This window comes from Hemitrygon akajei, unplaced genomic scaffold, assembly GCF_048418815.1.
Source record: "Hemitrygon akajei unplaced genomic scaffold, sHemAka1.3 Scf000050, whole genome shotgun sequence".
Classification (NCBI taxonomy): domain Eukaryota; kingdom Metazoa; phylum Chordata; class Chondrichthyes; order Myliobatiformes; family Dasyatidae; genus Hemitrygon; species Hemitrygon akajei.
In genome coordinates this window covers 6,411,842-6,435,871 of record NW_027331936.1, presented here as the reverse complement: position 1 = coordinate 6,435,871, position 24,030 = coordinate 6,411,842, and the positions used below count along the sequence as shown (strand labels likewise).

At 44.7% G+C, this 24,030-nt stretch overlaps 1 protein-coding gene across 1 annotated transcript in view; it reads right to left on the bottom strand.

Annotated features, from left to right (window-relative positions):
• LOC140721103 (NACHT, LRR and PYD domains-containing protein 3-like) overlaps positions 1–23,676 on the bottom strand; it is a 107,367-nt gene extending 83,691 nt beyond the window's left edge. The window contains exon 1 of the mRNA XM_073035968.1: positions 23,659–23,676. The gene's annotated coding sequence lies outside the window, so the exon portion shown is untranslated. The remainder of the gene's footprint in view (positions 1–23,658) is intronic.
• Positions 23,677–24,030: the final 354 nt, after the last annotated feature.

Genomic DNA, 24,030 nt, shown 5'->3' with positions numbered 1-24,030 from the left:
AATTTCTGGAAGCAATTCGGAAGGCAAAGGATATATACATCACAACGAGGAAGTAGTATTCCAAAGGGAAGTTGACAAAACCATGGCTGATAAGAGAAACCAAAGAAAACGTAAGAACCAAGGAGAGAGCATAGAGCAAAAATTACTAGGAAGCTAGAGAATTGGGAAGCTTTTAACAACAAACAGAATGCAACTAAAATAATTAAGAAAGAAAAGTTGGAATACATCGGAGTGCTAGCTAGTAATATTAAAGAGGATACCAAATTTTTCTTCAGCTACAAATAGTGCAAAAGAGAGGCGGAAGTGGTCGGGACAACACAGGTCTGCAGAAGATGGAAATTAACTCCATAGAAGATTAGCAAAGAGGTTAGAGAGTATTTGTTATAGAGAGTGCAATGAAGATTCACCTGACTGATCCCTGGAGTGGTGCGGTCATCATATGAAGAAAGATCAAATATGATAACCCTTTCATTTAGAGAATCGAGGAGTGAGAGGAGAACACATTGAAATGCACAACATCCTTACTGGTTGAACCAGGGATCCCAGTCTCTGAACAAGGGGGTGGACTGAAAAATGATGCTGAACAGGTAATAATGGGGTTGGGGTGCAAAGTGATGGCAGATGAACTGAGTAAGTATTGTACGTCAATCTTATCTCTCGAAGACACCAGCAGGAATATGGAAGTCCCAGATGTTAGTGCTCAGAATGTGTAAAGTTACGTTACACGGGAGAAGGTTCTTGGGAAACAGAGATGGTCTGAAGGTAAATAGGTCACCTGGACCAGATGGTGTACACCCCAGAGATCTGAAAGAGGTGACTGAAGAGATGTGGAGGCATTAACAATGATTTTTTCAAGAATCGTTAAGGAAATAAATTCCTAATAAGTTTTTTCCTTCACTACTCCCCCTCTCGCAGTTTTACCTATCACCGACCACTTCTTCCACCCCTTCACCCTCACACTTCTTCCACCCCTCTCATCCTCACACCTCACTACTCCCCCTCTCGCGGTTTCACCTGTCACCGACCACTTCTTCCACCCCTTCACCCCCACACTTCTTCCTCTGACGTCTCATCTTTTTTTCCCCCCAGTCCTGATGAAGGGTCTCGGCCCGAAACGTCGAATGTTTACTATTTCCCATATATGCTGCCTGGCCTCCTAGGTTCCGCCAGCATTTTGTGTTTGTGTTGCTTGGATTCCCAGCATCCACAGATTTTCTCCTGTTTTGGATAAAACCAGAAGCGGGGTCATATAATACAGCAGGAAAACTGTGGGAAGTTAGTGGATTGGAAAGCTTTTACATAACCAACAGGAGACAACAAAAAACACACACAAGAGAGACAAGATGAAAAATTAAGGTAAGTGAGCCAATAATATCAAGTATCAAAAGTTGCTCAGATATATAAAGAGTAAAAGAGAGGCAAGAGTTGATATTGTACCACTGGAAGATGATAGAGCAGTTAGTAATAGAGCAAAGAAATAGCGGCCGAATGTAACAAGTATTTTGTGTCAATCTTCACTGTGCAAGACACCTGCAGTATAAGACAATAAGAAATAGGAGCAGAATTAGGCCATTCAGCCCATCAAGTCTGCTCTGCCGTTCTATCATGGCTGATCCCGGTTCTCACTCAACCCCATACAACTGCCTCCTCGGCATATCCTGTAATGCCCTGACTGATCAGCAAACTATTAGCTTCTGCCTAAAATGTACCCACAGACTTGTCCCCCATCGCCGTCTGTGTCAGAGAATTCCACAGATTCACTGCTCTCTTACTAAATAAAATCCTCTTTAACTACTCTAAAAGGTCGCTCCTCTGTTTTGAGGTTGTGCCCTCCGTTATGGCTACCCCCACCATACGAAAAGTCATCTCCTCATCCACACTATCTAGATCTTTCCACATTCGGTGGGTTTCAGTGAGATTTAACACCCCCGACCTACATTTATTAAACATAAGTCAGTGCAGGAGTACAGGCCCAAGGCTGGAAACGCTTCTCGTATCTTAACCCCTTCATTACCGGAAACATCTTCTTGAACATCCTCTGGACTCTCTCCAAAGACAACACACCTTTTCTGAGATATGGGTCCAAAATATTCTAAGTGCGGCCCAAGTAGTGTCTTATAAAGTACTTGCATTATCTCCTTGTTTAGATATTCTACATCACTTTAAATAAATGCCAGCATTGCATTTGCCTTCTTTACCACAGGCTCAACCTGTAAGTTAACTTTCTGTGAGTCTTGCCCGAGGACTGATATTTCCTTCTGTACTTCCGTTTTTGATCCTTCTCCCAATCAGATAATTATTCACCATTGTTCCTTTTCCAAAAATGCATTATCGTAAATTTCGAAATATTGTATTACATTAGCCACTTTTTGCCCGTTCTTTAAATTTGTATGTGTCCTGCTACAATCGCATTGCTTCCTCAGCACCACCAACGCCTCCACCAATCTTTGAATCATCCACAAACCTTGCCAGTAAGCCATCGGTTCCATTATCCAAGTCATTGACAAACTATGTGAAAAGTAGGGGACCGAATACTGACCTCTGAAGACCAATAGTCACTGCTAGACAACCAGAAAAGGCTCATTTTATTCCCACTCGCTGCCTCTTGGCTGACAGCCATTCCTCTATCTATGCCAGTATTTATTCTGATTTTTATCTTGTCGAGCAGTCTCATGTGTGACACCTTATCAGATGCCTTCTGAAAATCCAAGTAAATGATATCTGCTGCCTCTTGTTTGTCCATCCTCCTTATGACTTCCTCGAAGAACTCTCACAGACTTGTCAGGCAAGATTTCCCTATGCAGAAGCTATGAGGTTAAGCTAACTGGACTATAATTTGCTTTCTTTTGCCTTCCTCCCTCCTCAAAGAGTAAAATGACTTTTGCATTCTTCTGGTCCTCCGGGACCATGCCAGGATCCAGTGATTCTTGAGAAGTCATGACCACTGCGCCTGGTATCTCTTCAGCAACCTCTCTCAAGACTCTGGGATGTAGTCCATCTGGTCATGGTGACTTATCCACTTTAAGAACCTGAGTTTGCCTAACACATTTCCGTTTGTAATAGCAATGACACTCTTTCTGGCACACTACTAGTGTCTTCCACGGAGAAGACGGATGCAAAATACCTACCACGTTCATCTACCATCTCTTCCCCATTTCTACCAGATGAGCATCATTTTCCAGTGGTCCAATATCAACTCTCGCCTCCCTTTCGCATTTTATAATGGTTTATTGAATTGTCTAGTTTGCTCTCATATTTCACCTTTCCCCTTCATATAGCTTTTTTTTAGTTGCCTATTCGAGATTTTAAAAGCTACCCAAGCGTAGACGCCAAGTCATTGAGTGTATTTTAAAGGGATGTTCAAAGATTATGGGGAGAAGGCAGGAGAATGGGGTTGCGAGAGGTAATCAATTGGACAGGAAGGAATGGCGGAGCAGACTCGATTGGCTGAGCAGCCTCTGTCTCATATCTCATGGCTCATGGTCTGAAGAAGTGGCCAGTGAGGTTGCATTAGGGTTAGGGTATGGTCAGTGTATCCGCGCCTGGATTATTGTATTCAGTTTTGGTCGTTCTGCCATAGGAAAGAGGACGCTAAGCTAGAATAAGTGCAGAAAAATTTACGAGAATGCTGCCGATACTCGAGGGACTGAGTTCTGGAGAGAGGTTGGACAGGTTAGGACTTCACACCTTGAAGTGCTGGAGATTGAGGCCGACATTATGCAGGTGTTCCAAACTATGAGTGTACAGAAATGGGGAATGTGCGCAGTTGAGTGAAATCAGCCTTGTCTCCTTGTAGCGACTGAGGATGAGAGGTGACCAGATAGAGGTGTATAAGATAATGAGAGGCATTGATCGTGTGGATAGTCAGCGGTTTGTTCCAAGGGGTAAAATGGCTGCCACAGTGGGCACAGTTTTAAGGTGTTTGGAAATAGGTACAGAGGAGATGTCGGGGTACGTTTTTACACAGCGAGTGATAAGTGCATGGAATGGGCTCCGGCAGTGTTCGTGCAGGGGGAAACGATAGGGTCTTTTAAGAGACTCCTGGATGGGTGCATGGAGCTTAGAAAAATAGTGGGCTATGGGTAACCCCAGTAATTTATAAGGTAGGGACATTCTCAGCACAACTTTGTGGGCTGAAGGGCCTGTATGGTGCTGTGGGTTTTATATGTTTTTCTGTTTATTTTTCTTCACCCCCATTTTTGTAGAATCAACAACCAGAGAGCACCGGTTTTAAGGTGAGGGAGGATTGATTTAATAGGGATCCTAGGGGAAAATTATTAATCCACTCTCCCTTCCGGTTCATTGTTTAACTAACACGATGAGTGCACTCTCAGGTTGGAGGAGCAACAGCTCATATTACATCCGGATGACATGAGCATCGATATCTTTAACTTCTATCTCCACCTTTTCATTTCATCAACCCACACGCCAGTCTCCTCCATTCTGTCTCCTCATTGCTCTCTTCTCCACTGCGGATCGTCTCCCTCTGGTTCCCCTTTACTTCCCCATGGCCCGCTCTCCTCTCCTATCAGATTCCTCCTTTTCAGCCCTTTGCATTTTCCACCTACCACCTCACAGCGTCTCACTTCATCTCCCACCTCCCCCACCCACTCACCTTCACTCTTATCTGGCTTCACCTATCATCTACCAGCTTGGACTCTTTCCACTCCCCACACCATCTTATTCCGGCCTCCCCCCACTTCCAGTCCCGATGAAGGGTCTCGGCAGGAAATCTCTGTTTTGCTTTATCCCCCTCTATAGAAGCTACCTGACCTCCTGACTTCCTCCAACATTTTGTGTCTGTCACTCTGCATCTCCAACATCTGCAGAATTTCATCGGGACAGAGTGCAGAATGCAGAGACTACATCGGGTCTCAGTAATGTCGAGGAGGCCACACTAGCAAAACTGGAAACGATGGATGACCCCAACAGTCACGATGCTGAAAAGTTGCCTCAGATGGAAGGACTGTTTGGGACTCTGACTCGTGGTGAGGAGAGTGGTTAGGGGCAGGTCTGGAACTTCATCGACTTGCAGCCCCTGCACTCCTTCTAACCGTTGTAAACCTCTCCCTTTTGTGGACAACACTGCCACTTGGTGGTGATTTACCACAATAACCCCCTGATTTGTGGACTTCATTGTCACCAGGTGGCGCTCTGCCGCATTAACGCTGAGAGACAGAAATGTGACGCTGCAGCCTGCTGAAATATTAATTCAAGATTCAGGGTTGTTTAATTCCATTTCCAGCAGACACATGTAAATGAGGTCGAAATAATTATTACTCAGGCTCCAATACAGCACAAAAACACAATAGTAACAACATATATCCACAGTTTATATACTGTGCACGGACTGATTGTATTTTCATAAAGTGACACTCGGCATAGGATGCCTGCATATAAGATGACAGTCAGGAAATGATAAAGTAGAGGTGTTTGGTGGTGTGGAAGGGTGGGTTAGAGGGTAGAGATATTTATCAGCTTTACTGCTTGGGAAAAGTAGCTGTCTCAGAGGCTGGTAGTCCTGGTGAGGATCCTGCGCATCTACCCACCAATGAGAGTGAGATGAATAGTCCATGAGTGGGATGGGTGGAAGTAGATTGTGAAAATTAGATTGGTGCTTGATCTCAAGAGAGGGCATTTGGAAAATGCTAATGAGATGCTTTTAGAATACCTTGTAATTGTGCCCTCTTGAGAAATGTTGATTCTGGATTGGGTGTTGTCCAAAGAACCAAATTTGATTAGGGAACTTATGGTAAAGGAACCATGTTGACGCTGTGATCATAACATGTTACAATTCACCCTGCACTTTGAGAGGGGAAAGGTACAACAAGATGCATCTTTATTAGTGGAGTGAGGGGAACTACGGAGGCACTGGAGAGGAGATTACTAAAGTTGATTGGAAGGGGACACTAGCAGGGATAATGGCAGAATAGCAATGGCTGGAGTTGCTCCACTTGACAGCCTCAAAGTTGAAGAGAAACACATATTATTCCAACTGCATAGCTCCAACCTGAAGGCATGAATATCGATTTCTCCTTCCAGTAAAAAAAAATCACAGCTCATCACCTTTCCTTCTACTTTCCCCCGAGTAACGTAACTTTACACATTCTGACCACTGACATTTGGGACTTCGATACTCCTGCCAGCATCTTCCAAAGAGTACGATACTGATTCAGTACATCAGCCATCACCTTGCACCCCCACCCCATTACTACCTCTCCAGCATCATTCTCCAGTGGTTTGATATCCATTTCTGCCTCTCTTTTACACTGTATGTACCTGAAGAAAAAATGATATTCTCTTGAATATTAGTGGCTAGTTCAGCTAAGTATTCCATCTTTTCCTTTTTAATGATTTTAGTTGTATTCTGTTCATTTTTAAAAGCTTCCCAATCCTCTAACTTCCCAGTATTTTTTGTTCTGTGCCCTCTCTTTGTTTTAAATGTTGTCTTTGGTTTCTCTTATCAGCCACGGTTTTGTCACCTTACCTTTAGCATACCAGTTCCTCTCTGTGACTTCCGAATTGCTTCCAGAAATTCCAGCCATTGTTGCTCTGTTTTAATCCCTGCCCGTGTTCTTTTCAAATCAATTTTGACAATGTTTTCTCTCATGCCTCTCTAATTCTCTTTATTCCACATCTGTCTTTAGTTTCTCTTTCTCTAATGTCGGGGTGAATTTGATCAGATTAAGATCACTTGTCCCGAAGGGTTCCTTGAACTCAAGTGACCTAATTAATTCCGGTTCATTACAACACCCAATCCAGAATAGCTGATCACCAAGTGGACTCAACCACGAGCTGCTCTAAAAAAAAGCATCTTGTAGGCATTCTAGGAATTCCTCCTCTTCAGACCAACACCATCCTGATTTTCCTAATCTTCTGCATGGCAATCCCCCATGACTACTGTAACATTGCCCTTTTGGCACGCATTTTCTATCTCTCATTGTAATTTGTGGACCACATGCTGTTTTGGGGTCACTATACAATTCCCATCAAGGATTTTTTTTGTACATTTGCTGTTCTTTAATTCTACCCACAGATTCTACACTGCCCAACCCTATGCCACCTCTTATTTAATGATTTTATTTAATATTTTACCAACAGAGCCACACAACCCAACGGCCGGCTTGTTATTTCACTAAACATATAAATATCTGGGAAATAGGAAGACCTGCAGATGCAAGAAATCAAGAGAAATTCACACAAAGTGCTGGAGAAGCTCAGCAGGTCAGGCAGCATCTATGGATGGGAAACAACATTTCCGGCCATGACCCTTCACCGGGACTCGTGATAACCACGTATCTGAAAAATCAACAAGCAAAGACAATAGAAAGTAGTGCAATATTGGGAAAACCTTTGAGAAAATTTATTTCAAGGCTTTAAAAATCTGCCGAACAGAGCTCAATGGTTAACAAATACAACAAAGGCAATAAACACTTCCATCAATACCGACAGTGACTTTTTTTAATGAAAATATCTTAGTCCCATTTCAATCAGTAAAATTTACAAAGATAAGTAAGAACTGAAATGATAAGTTTAGAAAAAACTACTTACACTCAAACCCACTGAGATTAACACGACCTTGGACAGAAGGAGGAACAGGAATAACACACATGAGAAAAAAATCACATAAGACCATAACACAAAGGAGCAGATTCGGCCATTCGGCCCATCGAGTCTGCTCCACAATTTCATCATGAGTGGATCCAATCTGCCCTTTAGTCCCATTCCCCCACCTTCTCACCGTAACCTTTGATGCCCTGACTACTCAGATACCTATCAATCTCTGCCTTAAACACACCCAATGACTTGGCCTCCACTGCTGCCCGTGGCAACAAATTCCATAGATTCACCACCCTCTGACAAAAAAAAATTCTCCGCATATCTGTTCTGAATGGGTGCCCTGCAAACCTTACGTCATGCCCTCTTGTACTAGATTCCCCAGTCACTCTTGAAATTGCATTCAACAATGGGGATAGAAAAATATCCAGCCTACAGCTTATTGAAACTTTCTCCCTAATGTGAACCCGGTCGTGTGTTACAAGGTTAGATTACTGAGTGAATCCCTTCCCATATTCACAGCAGGTGAACGGCCTCTCCCCAGTGGAACACAATGATGCAGCCTTGGTGGAGACGGTTGAGAGGATCTCTTCCCAAAGCCTGAGCAGATGATCTGTGGTGTGAACTCGCTGGTGTTTTAATAGATGAGATGATCGTGTGAATGCCTTCCCACATTCGCAGGTCGACGGCCTCTCCCCAGTGGAACTCACTGGTGTGCCAGCAGATCAGATGACTGAGTGAATCCCTTCTCACAATCTGAGCGGGTGAAATCCCTCTCTGCAGTGTGAACTGACTGGTGAGTCACTAGGTGAGATGATGTGGTGAATACTTTCCCACAGTCTGAGCAGGTGAACGGCCGCTCCCCAGTGTGAACTAACTGGTGTGCTTGTAGGCTACCTAACTGTGTGAATCCCTTTCCACAGTCTGAGCAGGTGAACGGCCTCTCCCCAGTGTGAACTCGCTGGTGAGTCTGTAAGTTGGATGACTGAGTGAATGTCTTTCCACAGACTGAGCAGGTGAATGGCTTCTCCCCAGTGTGAACTGACTGGTGTCTCCATAGGTGAGCTGCCTGAGTGAATCCCTTCCCACAGTCTAAGCAGGTGAACAGCCTCTCCCCAGTGTGAACTCGCTGGTGACTCTGTAGGTTGAATAATCGAGTGAATCCTTTCCCACAGTCTGAGCAGGTGAACAGCTTCTCCCCAGTGTGAACTTGCTGGTGTCTCTGTAGGTTAGATGACTGAGTGAATCTCTTCCCACAGACTGAACAGATGAAATCCCTCACTGCAGTGTGAACTGACTGGTGAGTCACTAGGTGAGATGATGTGGTGAATCTCTTCCCACAGTCTGAGCAGGTGAACGGCCGCTCCCCAGTGTGAAATAACTGGTGTGTTTGTAGGCTACCTAACTGTGTGAATCCCTTTCCACAGTCTGAGCAAGTGAACGGCTTCTCCCCAGTGTGAACTCGCTGGTGTGTCTGTAGGTTGGATGACTGAGTGAATGTCTTCCCACAGACTGAGCAGGTGAATGGCTTCTCCCCAGTGTGAACTGACTGGTGTCTCCGTAAGTGAGATGCCTGAGTGAATCCCTTCCCACAGTCTGAGCAAGTGAACAGCCACTCCCCAGTGTGAACTCGCTGGTGACTCTGTAGGTTGAATGATCAAGTGAATCCTTTCCCACAGTCTGAGCAGGTGAACAGCTTCTCCCCAGTGTGAACTTGCTGGTGTCTCTGCAGGTTAGATGACTGAGTGAATGTCTTCCCACAGACTGAGCAGGTGAAATCTCTCACTGCAGTGTGAACTGACAGGTGAATCAGTAGGTGAGATGATGTGGTGAATCCCTTCTCACAGACTGAGCAGGTGAACGGCCTCTCCCCAGTGTGAACTCTCTGATGTACCTTCAGTTCAGATGACTGAGTGAATCCCTTCCCACAGTCTGAGCAGGTAAACAGTTTCTCCCCAGTGTGAATTCTTTGATGGATCTTCAGCTTAGATGAGCAAGTGAATCCCTTCCCACAGTCCGAACAGGTAAACTGCCACTCCTCAGTGTGAACTCGCTGGTGAGCCATTAGGACAGATGACCGAGTGAATCCTTACCCCATAAATTCAGCAGATGACCAGCCTCTGCCCAGTGTGAACTGACTGGTGTGTCCACAGGTGGGAAGACTGACTGCATCCCTTCTCACACACAGCACAGGTGAATGGCCTTGCCCAGTGTGAACTTGCTGATGTACCTTCAGTTGAGATGACCGACTGAATCCATTCCCACTGTCTGAGCAGATTAATGGTTTCCCCCCTGATTACAATGATGGACATGCCAGTAAGTCAGATGACCAAGTGAATTCCTCCCCACAGTCTGAGCAGGAAGGATGATCGAGTGAATCCCTTGCTCCATTTCTTAAATATCTGGACAGAGACAGCAAAACTATATTTGAGATTTCCGTAGACAAATTTCTTGTCATTTGTAACCTGTAAAAAGATTTTAAAAATCCATCAATGGGTGCAGGACAACATTTCAGATCACGTGAGTTGTCAAGGTGTGAACTGACATCACACTGTTACAGTGAAGTTCAACACAATTTGGATGGAGAAATCATCTTCTAACTGGGCACAGTGCTGGTATCTGGAATGAGCATTGAATGCTCTGATGCTCTTCCTGTCTCTCTAAGAATGGGGCACTTCTGCCATCTCCAATCTGTGACTTGGCTCAGTTTGACTCTCTCCATTGGTATTATTCCCTGTTCCCACTGAGCTGCATGGGCTCCTGGCCCCACAGTAACTGAAACACTCTCACACAAATAGCCGGCAGTGTATTCCACGCACCCACCACACTCTGTTTAAAATACTTACCCCTGACTTCCCCTCGGTATCTACTTCCAAGCACCTTAAAACTATGTCCTCTCATGTTAGCCATTTCAGACCTGGGGAAAAAAAACTGGCTATCCACACGATCAATGCCCCTCATCATCTTATACACCTAAAAACGGCACGAAACATAAACAAGGAAAATGTACACTGCTTTGAGGATTTCTTAGAAGTATACAACATTATGAGGGTATAGATAGGATAAATGCAAGCAGCTTTTTCCACTGAAGTTGTGTGGGATGACAACCAGAGGTCATGGGTAAGTGGGGAAGGTGAAAATGGTGATGGTCCCGGTGCAGGTATTTGCATTAGACAGCTTAAATGTTTTTTGGCATTGACTAGATGGGCCAAATATCCTGTTTCTGGACTGAACTTCTCCATGTTTCTGTGACAAAGAAGCTGGCCAAACTTGTTTGGATGGGAAAAGGTAGGAGTGACAATGGAGCAGCAATGGCTGGAGTTTCTGGGAGCAACTCAGGAGCTGAGTGATCGATACATCCCAAAGAAGTGGAAGCATTGGAAAGGCAGGAGGACATATCCGTGACTGAAATGAGAAGCCAAAGCCAACATAAAAGCCAAAGAAGGGGCAAACAAAAGAGCAAAGACTATTGGGAATCTTTTAGAAACCAACAGCAGACAACTTAAAAAAGAAGCTAGATGAGCTCAGGGCGTGGAATCCTGATATTGTAGTCATTAATGGATCTTGGTAGCACCCAACAGTCTGAGGCATTTGGAGGAACAAAATATCCGGGGCCTCAATATCTCTTGAAAAGCAAGGTTCCCTGCACCTGTAACTTTTCAACTTTTATTTTGACAGGCACATACAATCTCCACATCCTCAAAATTTCACTTCTGAAGGCCTCCCACTTACAAGAACTCTGTTGCCAGGAATGAGCCTGTTCCAAACCACACTTGTCAGATGTTTCTGATACCATCAAAATTGACCTTTCTCCAATTTAGAATCTCAACCCGTTATCCAGACCTCTCTTTTTCCATCTTTACTTTGAATCTCATGGCAATATGATCACAAATTCTGTCACCAGCCCTGGATCATTTCCTAACAGCTTATTGCACACCTCTATGTCGGGAATACTACGTCCTGATTAAGGGCACATTTGACAAACTTTACCCCATCTAGTCCTTTTACAGTATGGGAGTCCCATTCAATATATGGAAAGTTAAAATCACTTACTGAATCAACCTTTGTTTATTGGCATGGTCCGCAATCTCTCTACAAAGTTGTTCCTCTAAATCCCTCAGACTGTTGGGTGCAACCAAATTCCAATAATAGCTACAATATCATAATTCCCTGTCCTGAGCTCATCGGGCTTTCCTACGATGCTTCTTGCATTGTGATATACACAGCTCAGCACATTCATCACACTATGCTCAATCATTTGATTGCTGACTCTATCTGAGGTCTGAACAACATCTGACTGGTATCAAGAAAACAAACTCTCCCTCATTGTCACAAAAACAAAGCTGATTGTTGATTACAGGAGGAATGGAGACAGGCTAACCCCTGTTGACATCAATGGATCTGGGTTTAAGAAGGTGAACAGCTTTAAATTCCTCAGCATAAACATCACCAAGGATCTCACATTGTGTGTACATACCGGCTGTGTTGTGAAAAGAGCACAGCAGGTCCTCTTTCACCTCAGATGGTTGAACAAGTTGGGGACGGGGACCCAAAATCCTGAGGACATTCTACAGGGACACAATTGAGAGCATCCTGACTGGCTGCATCACTGCCTGGTATGGGAACTGTGCTTCCCTTAATCGCAGGAAATGGCAGAGAGTGGTGCAGACAGCCCAGCGCATCTGTAGATGTGAACTTTCCACTATTCAGGACATTTACAGGGACAGGTGTGTCAAAAGGCCCAAAGGATATCGGGTACCAAATTCACCACAACTACAAACTGTTCCTGCTGCTACCATCCAGGAAATGGTACCACAGCAAAAGTACCAACAGGCTCTGGGACATTATCTTCTACCAGGCCATCAAACTGATTAATTCATGCTGATACAATTGCATTTCAATGTTATATTGACTGTCCTATCTACAAACTATCTATTATATATTACTATTAATTACAAATTGCATATTGTGGTGAAGATGTAATGTAAAGATTTCTACTCCTCATGTGTAGGAAGGATGTATCGAATAAAGTCAATTCAATTCAATTCACCCTCTCCACTATCTGTTCTGTCATTCTGGCTCCCATTTCCCCTGCATCTTATTTTAACCACACCACCCTCTCCACCCACACTAGCACTAGCAAGCCTTACTGCTAGGATATTAGTCCCCTCCTGTTCTGTTCCCCTAACTAATGAATTCACTATCACCTCTTTGACTGTTCTCTGTCAGGTAATCTACCCTCCCACCCCCCCAACAGTTTCTGAAGTGTTCCACCCATTGTTGTGTGGGATAGCAACAAGAGTACTCTGCAATGGCTATTTAACTTCATTCCCCTTCCTGATTCTCACCCAGTTTCCTGTGTCCTGCACCTTGTGTGTAACTCACCTCTCTTCATTTCATATCTATCTCCCCCTCCAACTCCTGGATGATCCACAATTCATACACTTCCAGTTCCAACTCCTTAAAGTGCTGGGTTACAAGCTGCAGCTGGATGCACATCTTGTTGGTGAGGGAATCAGGGACACTGGAGGTCTCCCCACCTTCCCACCAATGTCCCCTCTAATTTGTAATGACCAGTGTGCACATAAATCATGTACTGTGCATTTTTTTTTACCCAGTGACATGTGCATAGTGAATTTTATACAGAGAGGTAATTAGTTTCACAGCCAGCAAATCACTGTTGATAAGTACTTTGATCTCCCGAGTTCGATCAAATTCATCTGCACTCTCTCACAACCTATGTAGCAGGCCTGTAACGGGTAATGAAGGATTTTCTCACCAGAGCTTTTGTACATTGTCCATATGTGGTTTGCTTGCTAAATTATGCTTTAAAAAGTCAGATTTGCAAATATTACTCCAAGTCTTTCCACTTGCAAATTCTCCAGCACCTCTTGCATTGCCACAATACACACAGGTAACACCAGTTTCTATATTGGACATAAATATTTCCCCTGAACCCTCTTGAGGAATTGAAGATATATAAAAAAATTCATTTTGAACATATGTAACCTCTGGCTAGAAGAATAATTGGGACTGAATAGGAATATTTGAACCGAAGTAAACACTGTCTTCAGTGGTTAGCCAGGACAGGCTCATTACCAGTTCTCTGTGGCTTGCAGAGAGACACATTGAGAGCTGATAACATTGTATACTGTACTGTTGTTAGTTGATACCATTATACATTGTACCCTCATTTGAGTAAAGGGAGGAAGACTCGCTGATAAGGACAGGAATGAACATCTGTTTGGAATTAAGTCAGGGCCTTGCAAAGGGAATGACTGATAAGGACTGGACAGTACATCCATCCATAATTAAAACCTCGATATAGCAAACTCTGTTAAGATTTGCAATTAAGATTTGTAATTAAGATTTGCACCAACACACTTGGTGGGCGTACCAGTTCAAATAACATCTTGCAATAGTAATGCATGGGGTGTACTATGAATAAATATACGGCTGTAACCCAAGTCAGTCAACTTGTCAGATGGTGGCAGTGCTTACGTGCCTTCCCTTTGACAACAGGAGCTCAAACTCCTGCAGGAGAATGTGCAATAAACTGTGGTGTCAATAAGAAGCTGTTCTCTCGAGTTTTATTCAGATTCAGCTTTAACATTTGGCATCACGAACAGGATCTCAATATGCAGAGCACCAAGCAGATGGGCTGGGTAAGCATCTGGACCACTCTGGGGACCGTGGAGACTGACCGGGTACCCAATAGGTATTTTACATTTGTCACTCACCGTCAGTTCCTTTGGACGTACGGTGCCTCGCCCAAGGCTGATCACATACCTTAACAGGATCGGGAAAAAAATCTGTCGGGAGACTTGTATGAGGTAGGCAAAATTTTTACTATGTGGGCAGGAGGCAGTATTGGATAAAATTTATTAAGTGGCCAGGAGGCGGTACTCGGTAAACTTTACTAAGTGGGCAGGAAGCAGACAAGTCAGGTAAATTCATCAATTAAGCAGGAGGTGCCTGCCGGGTAAATTTATCTGATTGTTAATTGAGCAGGAGGCTTTGTGCCCGATAAATTACTTAGAGATAATCGGTTAATTGCAGTCGATTGATACGAGTGTGCCAGGAGCAGCCCTACACAATTTTATGTGAGAGTTTTCCAGACAAGGAAAAAGATTTTCAAATGTTGAGTGCAGCACTCAAAATGTGGCCACGGACGGAGGGGGGGGTGGGGGAGCCTGCGTTATTACCTCATGAGAACAAGCAGTAAATCTGATATTGAAAAAGAACTGAGGAAAGAAGTGGAAATTGTTGAAAAGGGAATGGAAGGAAAAGGCAGATGTAAAATGGAACTTTGTCAGCTATGCCACTGATGGCCTAGTGGCTTCAGCGTTGGACTTCGAGGCGAGAGGTCCCGAGTTCGAATCCAGCCGACTCCCTTGCACACTTTCATCTGTGCTGGGTTAGAGCTGGTAAACAAAACAACTCACCCAGCAGAAGGCAATGGCAAACTACTGCTGTAACTTGCCTTGTACATGATTTCCCAACACCGCACAGCAGCGTGGAAGGAAATCCTCGGCTAACTGGAAAAAATTCTGAATGTGACATACCTTTAAAGTGGAACAGTATATTATCAGCAAGTTGGAGGAATAATGCATGTGAGAAAGGGATAGAGGTATGTACTGCAGAAGGAACGCCAAAGGTTGGGAGACGCTAAAAGCGGAGCGTGAATGGGTGGATGTGCGCCGAAAACGAGAGCAGGAAAAACAACGTAAGCAAACCAAGGCCGGCCCAGATAGGAGGGAAGGGTAGGAACATCAGTCTAAAGTTTGAACTGATAGGGAAACATGGGATTCCGAGCCCATGTCTGGCATAATGACCCTGGATGTGATTTGTGGCCTGCTATGGCACTTTCACAGGAGACCAAGCCTTTAAACTGGGGGGACAAATACCCATTAATAATGATTTACTGCTCCAATGCTTACAAAGTTTGCCAACATTATTAATACAAATAATATGGATTGGCCTGACAATGACCAAAATCGAATGTGACGAGCTTTGACATATTATTAGGACCCGACTTTTAAATCCTGATCAACCCCAGAACTAATATTCTCCTGTTTGATTCTTACTAAGAGAGAGAGGGGGCAGAACTATTTGACTAGGCAGCATGTTTACACTTGCTCGCAGCTTGTGTTTATATAGTGTTATGATACCAGCCCCCTCCTTCCTGAGAATCGCAAGATCGCTATTAATTCGGGTCTTGGACCCAGGAAAAGAGAGAGAGACAACGCAACGGATTTGACCATTCTTTCTTGGAGACACCTTTGTGGATTGCAATTCTATGCTACGTGCCAGCTATCATGGCTACATGGACACCCTCGGGCAATGTGGGGTGGGGATTGTATCACCCTACCTTGATTGACATCTACAACTCCGCAAGTCAAGATAAAAAGGGGACTGCAGGAGGCAGTACCCTAGCGACGCACCAGAAGGAGACACCATCGCTCATCGCTCCCGTGATAATGGGAAGCTATTCGGAAGCCACGTGTGGTTCATTTCCCCTAGCCTGGGGAGCGAGTGGCTGATAACACCGAAAAGGACTTCGAACTGACAACGGGGAACCCACGTTCCCGATTCAACGATTTGAGTCCAAAAGGCTGGCAAGTTTATTTTCTCACCAAAAATTCTCTCTCTCTCCAACACGTGAAATCCAGCGGTCCCCAAAAGGCTACCTGCATGAACTCCAGACTTTGATATTTCTATCGGACAATATTTTTACCTCTAGACAAACGACAGAGCTACTTCTTATTGTTGATTATTACTATACCCGCGCTTTAGATTGAGTAGTGACGACGTATATTATCTGAATGTTTGTATTAACCTTACTTTTGTGCCCCTTTATAAATAAAAACTTTTAAAAATAGTACCATCAGACTTCAGCGGACCTCTGTATCTTTGCTGGTAAGTGACCCAGTTATGGGGTACGTAACAATAGCTCGCAGTTTGTTTTATTTAAGCAAAGACAGTCACAAACCCAGTCAGCCAGAGAGAAAGAAAGAAGATGGAAGGTTCGAAACAAAGGACCTAGTGGCCAAAGGTCACTGTTTGGGCTCTCCTATGCCCACAAGGGTGGGTTGATTCTTGATTCAGTGTATACCGAATGTGTGATTGTCGCTTTGTTTGATCCATTGGAGTCGATCTGTTGGTTTGGGAGTATCCTGTGATGACCACTTGTGCTAACCCTTGCCTGGGGGTGGTAATTCACTTGAAGAGGTACCCCTGTGACCAATCACTGTTGGTGATGATTCGTATAATCCAAATGGGGATTTTGTTGGAGTATCCCGTGGCTACCACTTTTGTTAACCCTTAGCTGGATTCGGGTGTGTGATGTGGTAACCACTTGTGAGAAGGGATATTCTGTGGAAATCACTGTCGGTAATACTTTGTGTGTTGGATCTGGATAGGGAGTACCTTGCGGAATCTACCTGTGTGTTAACCTTTGCCTGGGTGGTAGTTCCTTCTGAAGACAGTACTCCTGCAATAAGCTACTTCTGGTGATAATTCGTATGTGGATTTAGAACAACGACGGATAAGACCTGCAGCGACTGTTATCCTGTTTTACCACTGTGGAATTTGTGGAATTCAACGTAATTGCCTTCTCTCGACATTCACCTTGGATTACAAATATCTCTCTCTCGTCATTGATTCCGTGGATGAACTGAACTTTCATACTTTACCATCTTTCAGCTTGGTATTCCCTGAGCTGAGTGGTTTGGGAGTTATACTTACACATATGTGTACTCATAACACTTTTAAACTTTTGATTATTTTGCTTAATTTGTTATATTATAAGTAGATACAAATAAAGACAGTGGTTTTAACATCAAAACCAGAGTCCAGGTGTGGACTATAGCTGCTGGTTCAATTAAACCGTAACAGTGGTGTTTGTGTTTATGTCTTTAAGAGGGCTTACCCCAGCACACAGGAGCCCCTATGTTAACACCTTTCTGTCTCTCTGTCACAACTGGGCCAAGCAGGTAGAACCAGGGGCCTGCTGGGTTTGTGCCGAAATTCCTCAGTATGGGAAAAGTATGATTCAAATGTCAGTAATCCCGCTCAACTACAGTGAGGAACTCTCAGCCTGTGCTTTTTCAAATAACACCTGGGGAAGAGAGTGAGGAACTGTGGTCCAGACAGAGATGACTGTGGCTGTCAATGTTTTGAGGGATGGCATCTCAGGCCCCCACCAAACGGAACTTCCGACACTGGGAAACATGCATCTTGGCCATTCCTGCAGGTGCCCAGCAGCGGAGAGGAATAACTGAGACTGAATGATTTTGGATGATCGCTTTTCTCTCCTATGGAGTAGCCAGGAATTCACGAGAGATAATCAATTTGTCTACAAGCACTTGTGGAGCTGGCCACAATACTGCAGGGGCCCTGACAGAACACAGGCCCAAGTAACAGAAATATCCACTGAAATGATTGCAATCCGGCAAACAGTTGTACAGAATCGGTCGGCTTTAGATTGTATCCTAGCTGAGAAAGGGGGAACCTGTGCTATTATTGACACAGAATGCTGCGCCTATATCCCTGATGAGGCTACTAATGTTACATCCCTCTCCGAGCACACTGCCAAGGAGATTGACAGCATCAAGAAAGTAGGGCAGGATTTTCTCGGGTTCACCGAAGGGTCGAAATGGTGCTCTTCGAAGGCCTGTTCGGTAATATTTGGGGCATGATATTGCATTATGTCCAAATGGTTGTACCTCTCATTGTTGTAACTACTGATGTTATACCCACTGAGAAGTCAAAGCTCCACTCGGTTGCTTTCTCTGTAAAGGAGGGAATGATAAAGTCTGTAAAAGGGTTAACACTTCGTTAAACAATAGCAGCCTGTTTTTCTGAAAGGAACTGCTGATGATCAACAGATGTACTAAGCCATGCTGAGCCATATTTCTTCTTGAGGGTAGCTAGCTAGAGTTTCAGGATGCTTATCTCCTTGTGCACTCATGTGCAGAGATAAGACAGTCTGTTCTGTGTGTGTAAGCCATTATGACTATTTTGTAACTTGTCTTCAGGGGCTGTCATAGTAAATAACTTTTGGCTCCAGCCTGTCTTGTGTAGGGAGTATCTGGACAGATATATCAGTGGTGTGAGGGGAATTCGTGGATTGGGTGGGAACAGTCACAGTCTGTTCCTGTCTGAGTGACTTAATCCGGATTCGACTTTGACAGAATGGGAGTGGTCTTAAAGGGCTGGGCTGCTGGAAGCACATTACCAGACCTGGACTGATTGCAACTGTGTCTGACAGAAGCATAACTGGTTATTCTGGGCACATTCAGTCCCACTCCAACTAAATCCTACCTTCCCTTGTACAAGTATGTAATGTCTAAAGGACCAGTGTCTGAGTAAATGAGACTCACCAACCTTTCTTCCGACTGAATCAATGAGAACTCCGAGTCAGTTGATTCAGAGTTGTTCTCTCCAGTTTATGCTCTCAGTCCTCGGGCTGGTTCACTTGTTGCTGTTCCCTCGTCTTCAGCTGTGGTTTGCTTCCAGTTGGGGTTTTTCTTCCAATAAACCTCTCACCACAGTTCTCACTTTAACCAGAGAGATAATGAAGCACATTAACACAGTTTGAACACCAAACTCACGGGTCTATTTCTACTGTTGTAAAAATGGAACTGCCCATTTACTCATAACCTGTCCCTGTGAGGATGGAATGGGAACTCATCCTCTCCTCAGACTGGCAGTCATTGCTTCCAAAGGAACTCCAAAACCAAATATCTGATCCCAGACCAGAAATACTTGCTCAACACCTCGTAAGCACAAGCAGCTCGATCCTCGCGACCATTTTACCTGGATCAAAAACTATGATATCCCAGGACCCAACCTCACAGAATCACACAGCTTAATCTGCCACTCACCGACCCTGAGAGTCTCACACATTGTCCTCCCATTTCACACTGGGTAGTGCAATCGGGGATTTCCCCACAACCAATGTCCAGCTGCTCGAAATTTCTGCTTCATTGCAGAAGGACGACCATTCAGCCCCATCTGTAGAAGCAGTAACCAAAGTCAAAGCCAACACAGGACTAGAGTCCAAGCAGCAACTCTCCCAGTACTCTTTGCTGATTGTAATATGATGCAGTGTGTCAGCCAGTCACAGTTCAAAAACTAGCTCTCCCACACCAATGCACAACAGAACTGGTACCTGATGACCCTCTAACTTTCCAGCTGACAAAAACTGATTCAGGAAATAACTCAGTGAGGACGAAGGTGTGAAAGAATACTTCACAATGAAGACAAGAAAGATTGCCGATATATATCATTGCAGAGGTATGATACAGGGTGGACCAAGGTTGACCCAGTTAGTTGATGCATGTCACTGAAGTTGGTGGGAGAGAGACTGGACAGAGGTTGAACAAGATGGGCAGGGAATGAGCAGATGGAACCAGGTGGAGCAGAAAGCAAGGACGATCAATTATGGTTCTCCAGCAATACATAGATACTGAATTAATAGTACACACTACTGCATAAAGGATCTTAAATTGACAAAGTTAGAACAAACAACAAAAACATTGCCATATATACTTTGAACCCTCACCAAATTGTTTATCAACACACCATAGAAAGTTTCCCATTTGGACACTTCATGCTTTGCACAGTAACTGCTCTGCCCGTGACTGCAAGGAGTGGCAGAGACCTTTGGATCCAGATCAGTAGATCACAGAAACCATTCTCCCCCTAGAGTAGTGAAATCAAAGATCCCCACAACCTGGGTCGTACTTTCTCATCCACCCCAATCCAGGAGAAGACAACAGCCATAAAGCTCAAGGACAAATGCGAGGAGGCTCAGGAAGTGAGACAATTTGAGGGAAGTTAAAGGGACTCAGTGGCCAACATCAGACTCCCCAACACAACATGGAGGAAGCATCACCTCACATCCGGGGACTCTGACCACACACCACATGATCTTGAGTCACAAACCAGAGGGTGGGGTAGATCTGCGTTAAACAGCCTCACGTGACCTGTTGGTGGGTCTCTAATTTCAACTCTGTGGAAATAAACAGCCTGGGCTCCTGGGTTGGATCGTTCAATGCAGATTAAGTGAAATCCACATTTTATTGAAGAGCCCAGATAATTGGAAAATAAATGAGCAATTGCCCTCAGTTCGGCACTCACAGCTAACATTGGATCTCCCCACTCGGGATCGGTCTCAATACTCACTGATGGGAAAACGATATCTTTGGCCTGCAGACAGTGATCTGACCCCTGGCTTCCTGACCCAGGAGGGGAGGACCCTTTCCCGATCTGACCCCTGGCTTCCTGACCCAGGAGGCGAGGACCCTTTCGCGATCTGACCCCTGGCTTCCTGACCCAGGAGGCGAGGACCCTTTCCCGATCGGACCCCTGGCTTCCTGACCCAGGAGGCAAGGACCCTTTCCCAATCCCGCAGACGTTCCGCTTCAGTAGAAAGGAAACTGAGCAGAAAGGAAAACACCACCCAACCGGAGACAGTGAGCATGAGCGAAGAGATTGTACATCTGTGGATAAATGGGAGGGGCAAACAGGATCACGTGACTGGTGGGGTCTCCCACCCCAGGCAGAGAGTCCAGCTACCAATCACTCTGTGGAAAAAGACAAACTTGCCACTTATATCTCGTCTCACCTTAAATGTATTAGACATTTCAACCCCCAGGAAAAATATATCGTCTGTCCACACAGATTCATAATCAGGTTTATTATCACCGGTGTGTGGTGTAAACTTTGTTAACTTTGCAGCAGCATTTCAATGCAATACATAATATAGACGGAAAAAAAACACAAAATAAAATAATAAAAATTACAGTATACGTATATCTGGGACCATTGCTCATTGTAATTGTTATAAATAACTTGGATGAGGAAGTGAAAGGATGTGTTAGTAAATTTGCTGATGACACAAAGGTTGGAGGTGTTGTGGATAGTGTGGAGGGCGGTCAGAGGTTACAGCGGGACACCGAAAGGATGCAAAACTGGGCTGAGAAGTCGCAAATAGAGTTCAACCCGGATAAGTTTGAAGTTGTTCAATTTATTAGGTCAAACATGATGGCAGAATATAGCATTAATGGTAAGACTCTTCACAGTGTGGAGGATCAGAGGGATCTTGGGGTCTGAGTCCATAGGACATTCAAATCTGCTATGCAGGTTGACTCTGTGGTTAAGAAGACTTACGGTGCATTGACGTTTATTAATCGTGGGATTGAGTTTAGGAGCCGAGAGGTTTTGTTGCAGCTATATAGGACCCTGGTCACACTCGGCTATGCTCAATTCTGGTCACCTCACTACAGGAAGAATGTGGAAACCTTAGAACAGGTGCAGAGGCAAGTTACAAGGATGTTGCCTGGATTGGGGAGTATGCCTTATGAGAATAGGTTGAGTGAACTCGGCCTTTTCTCTTGGAGTGATGGAGGATGAGAGGTGACCTGATAGAGGCATATAAGATTATGAGAAGCATTGATCGTGTGGGTAGTCAGAGGCTTTTTCGCAGGGCTGAATTGGTTACCACAAGAGGGCACAGGTTTAAGGTGCCGGGGAGTACGTAGAGGGGAGATATCAGGGGTGAGTTTTTTTAGTCAGAGAGTGGTGGAGAGTGGTGTAATGGGCTGCCGGCAATGTTTATGGAGGTGGGCATGATAGGGTCTTTTCAAAGATTTTTGGTTAGGAACCTGGCGGCACTGGAGAAAAATTAACTTAGAAAAATAGAGGGCTATGGGTAACCATAGTAATTTCTAAGGTAGTGACATGTCAGCACGACTTTGTGGGCCAAAGGGCCTGTACTGTGCTGTAGATTTCCTATTATTCTATGAATAAATTTTAAATTGTGCAATAAGCAGAAATACTATATGTTTTAAAAGTGAGGTCGTGTTCAAGGGTTCAATGTCCATTTGGCTATCAGATGACAGAGGGGAAGAAACTGTTCCTGTATCACTGAGTGTGTGCCTTCAGGCTTCTTTACCTCACTATCTGATGGTAACAGTGAGAAAAGGGCATGCCCTGGGTGCTGGAGTTCCTTAATAATGGACGCTGCCTTTCTGAGACACTGCTTCTAATCCTTTGGTAATCTTATAAACGTCTATTCAGTCTCAACCCAGCCGGCACGGCTCCAGAGAAAACAACATAAGATTGACCAACCTCCCGTTATAGCTCAGGCCCTCTATTCCAAGCAATATCCTGGTAAACCTCTTCTGCGCCCTCTCCAAAGCCCCGATATCCTTCAGAGAATGAGAGCGACCACAACTGTATAAAACACTCCAGATGTGGCCTAATTAATCTTATAAAGCTGCAACATAACTTCCCAACTTTTGAACTCAATGATAAAGACAACCATGCCATTTGCCTTCTTAACCACCCGATCAATCTGTGCGGACTCTTTCAGGGAGCGATGATCTCGGACTCCAAGATCCCTCTGATCATCAACACTGTTCAGGGTTTTACATTTAACAGTGTACTGTCTCATACATTCGACCTACCGAGCTGCCAAGGTGATCATCACTAATCAAATCTCACTGACTTTTCGCAGGACCTGTTGAATTTATTGCCAAGTGCACAAGTACGGGAAGGTACAGGTACAGAGAAACACTGACTTGTGGCAGCATCACAGGCAAGTACATTCAGATAACACACGGAACACAAATTATACAATTCTCTGTCAGTAACAATATGGAAACATGTTTTACTTCATCGTGCTAATAGGACCAGAACAACAGGGGCTGAGCGGCGGCTCATCTCAGACGGTTCGGTGTGAAGGTCTCACAACCCGGACCGACCCCGGCAGATTCTGTGAAGGAAGCGAGGCGAGGCCGCCAGTTCAGGAAAGTTCATCCCCTCCCCCTTCAGGTTTCACCGATCACCTTGTGTTTCTCTCTCCCTTCCCCACCCCCACCTTTTATTCTCTAGTCCTGCCGAAGGGTTTCGGCCGGTAATGTCGACTGTATTCTTCCCCTAGATTCTGCCCGGCCTGCTGAGTTCCTCCAGCATTTTGTGCGCGTTGCTCGCATTTCCAGCATCTGCAGGCTTGATCTTGTTTGAATTCGGGAAAGTTAACTCACCACCCAACGTCAGACCTCCCCGCTCGGGACCGGCTTCAATACTCACCGAAGGGAAATTGTTGCTGCTGCCCCGCAGAGAATAATCCGTCTCCGGCTCCCCATCCAAGGGGGCGAGAACCCCCTCCCGATCCCGATCTCACTGCCGTCCCGCTTTCACAAAGAACGAAAAAACAACACTGCCGTTCCCGGGAATGTGAGCATGCGCAATGTGCTTATTGCGTCACGGGCGTTGGGCGGAGTCTCGGAAAATGCTGACGATCGCTGTAAAACAGGATCACGTGACTCGGTGACTGTTCCTCCCCCTTCACATATTGCCCGACGCACCGCCGCATTTCCCAAATTATTTCATTATTTCCCTATATTATTTCCATATTTACACCAGACACGTATTTAGTTTTTCCCTCCATATCTTCCCCGA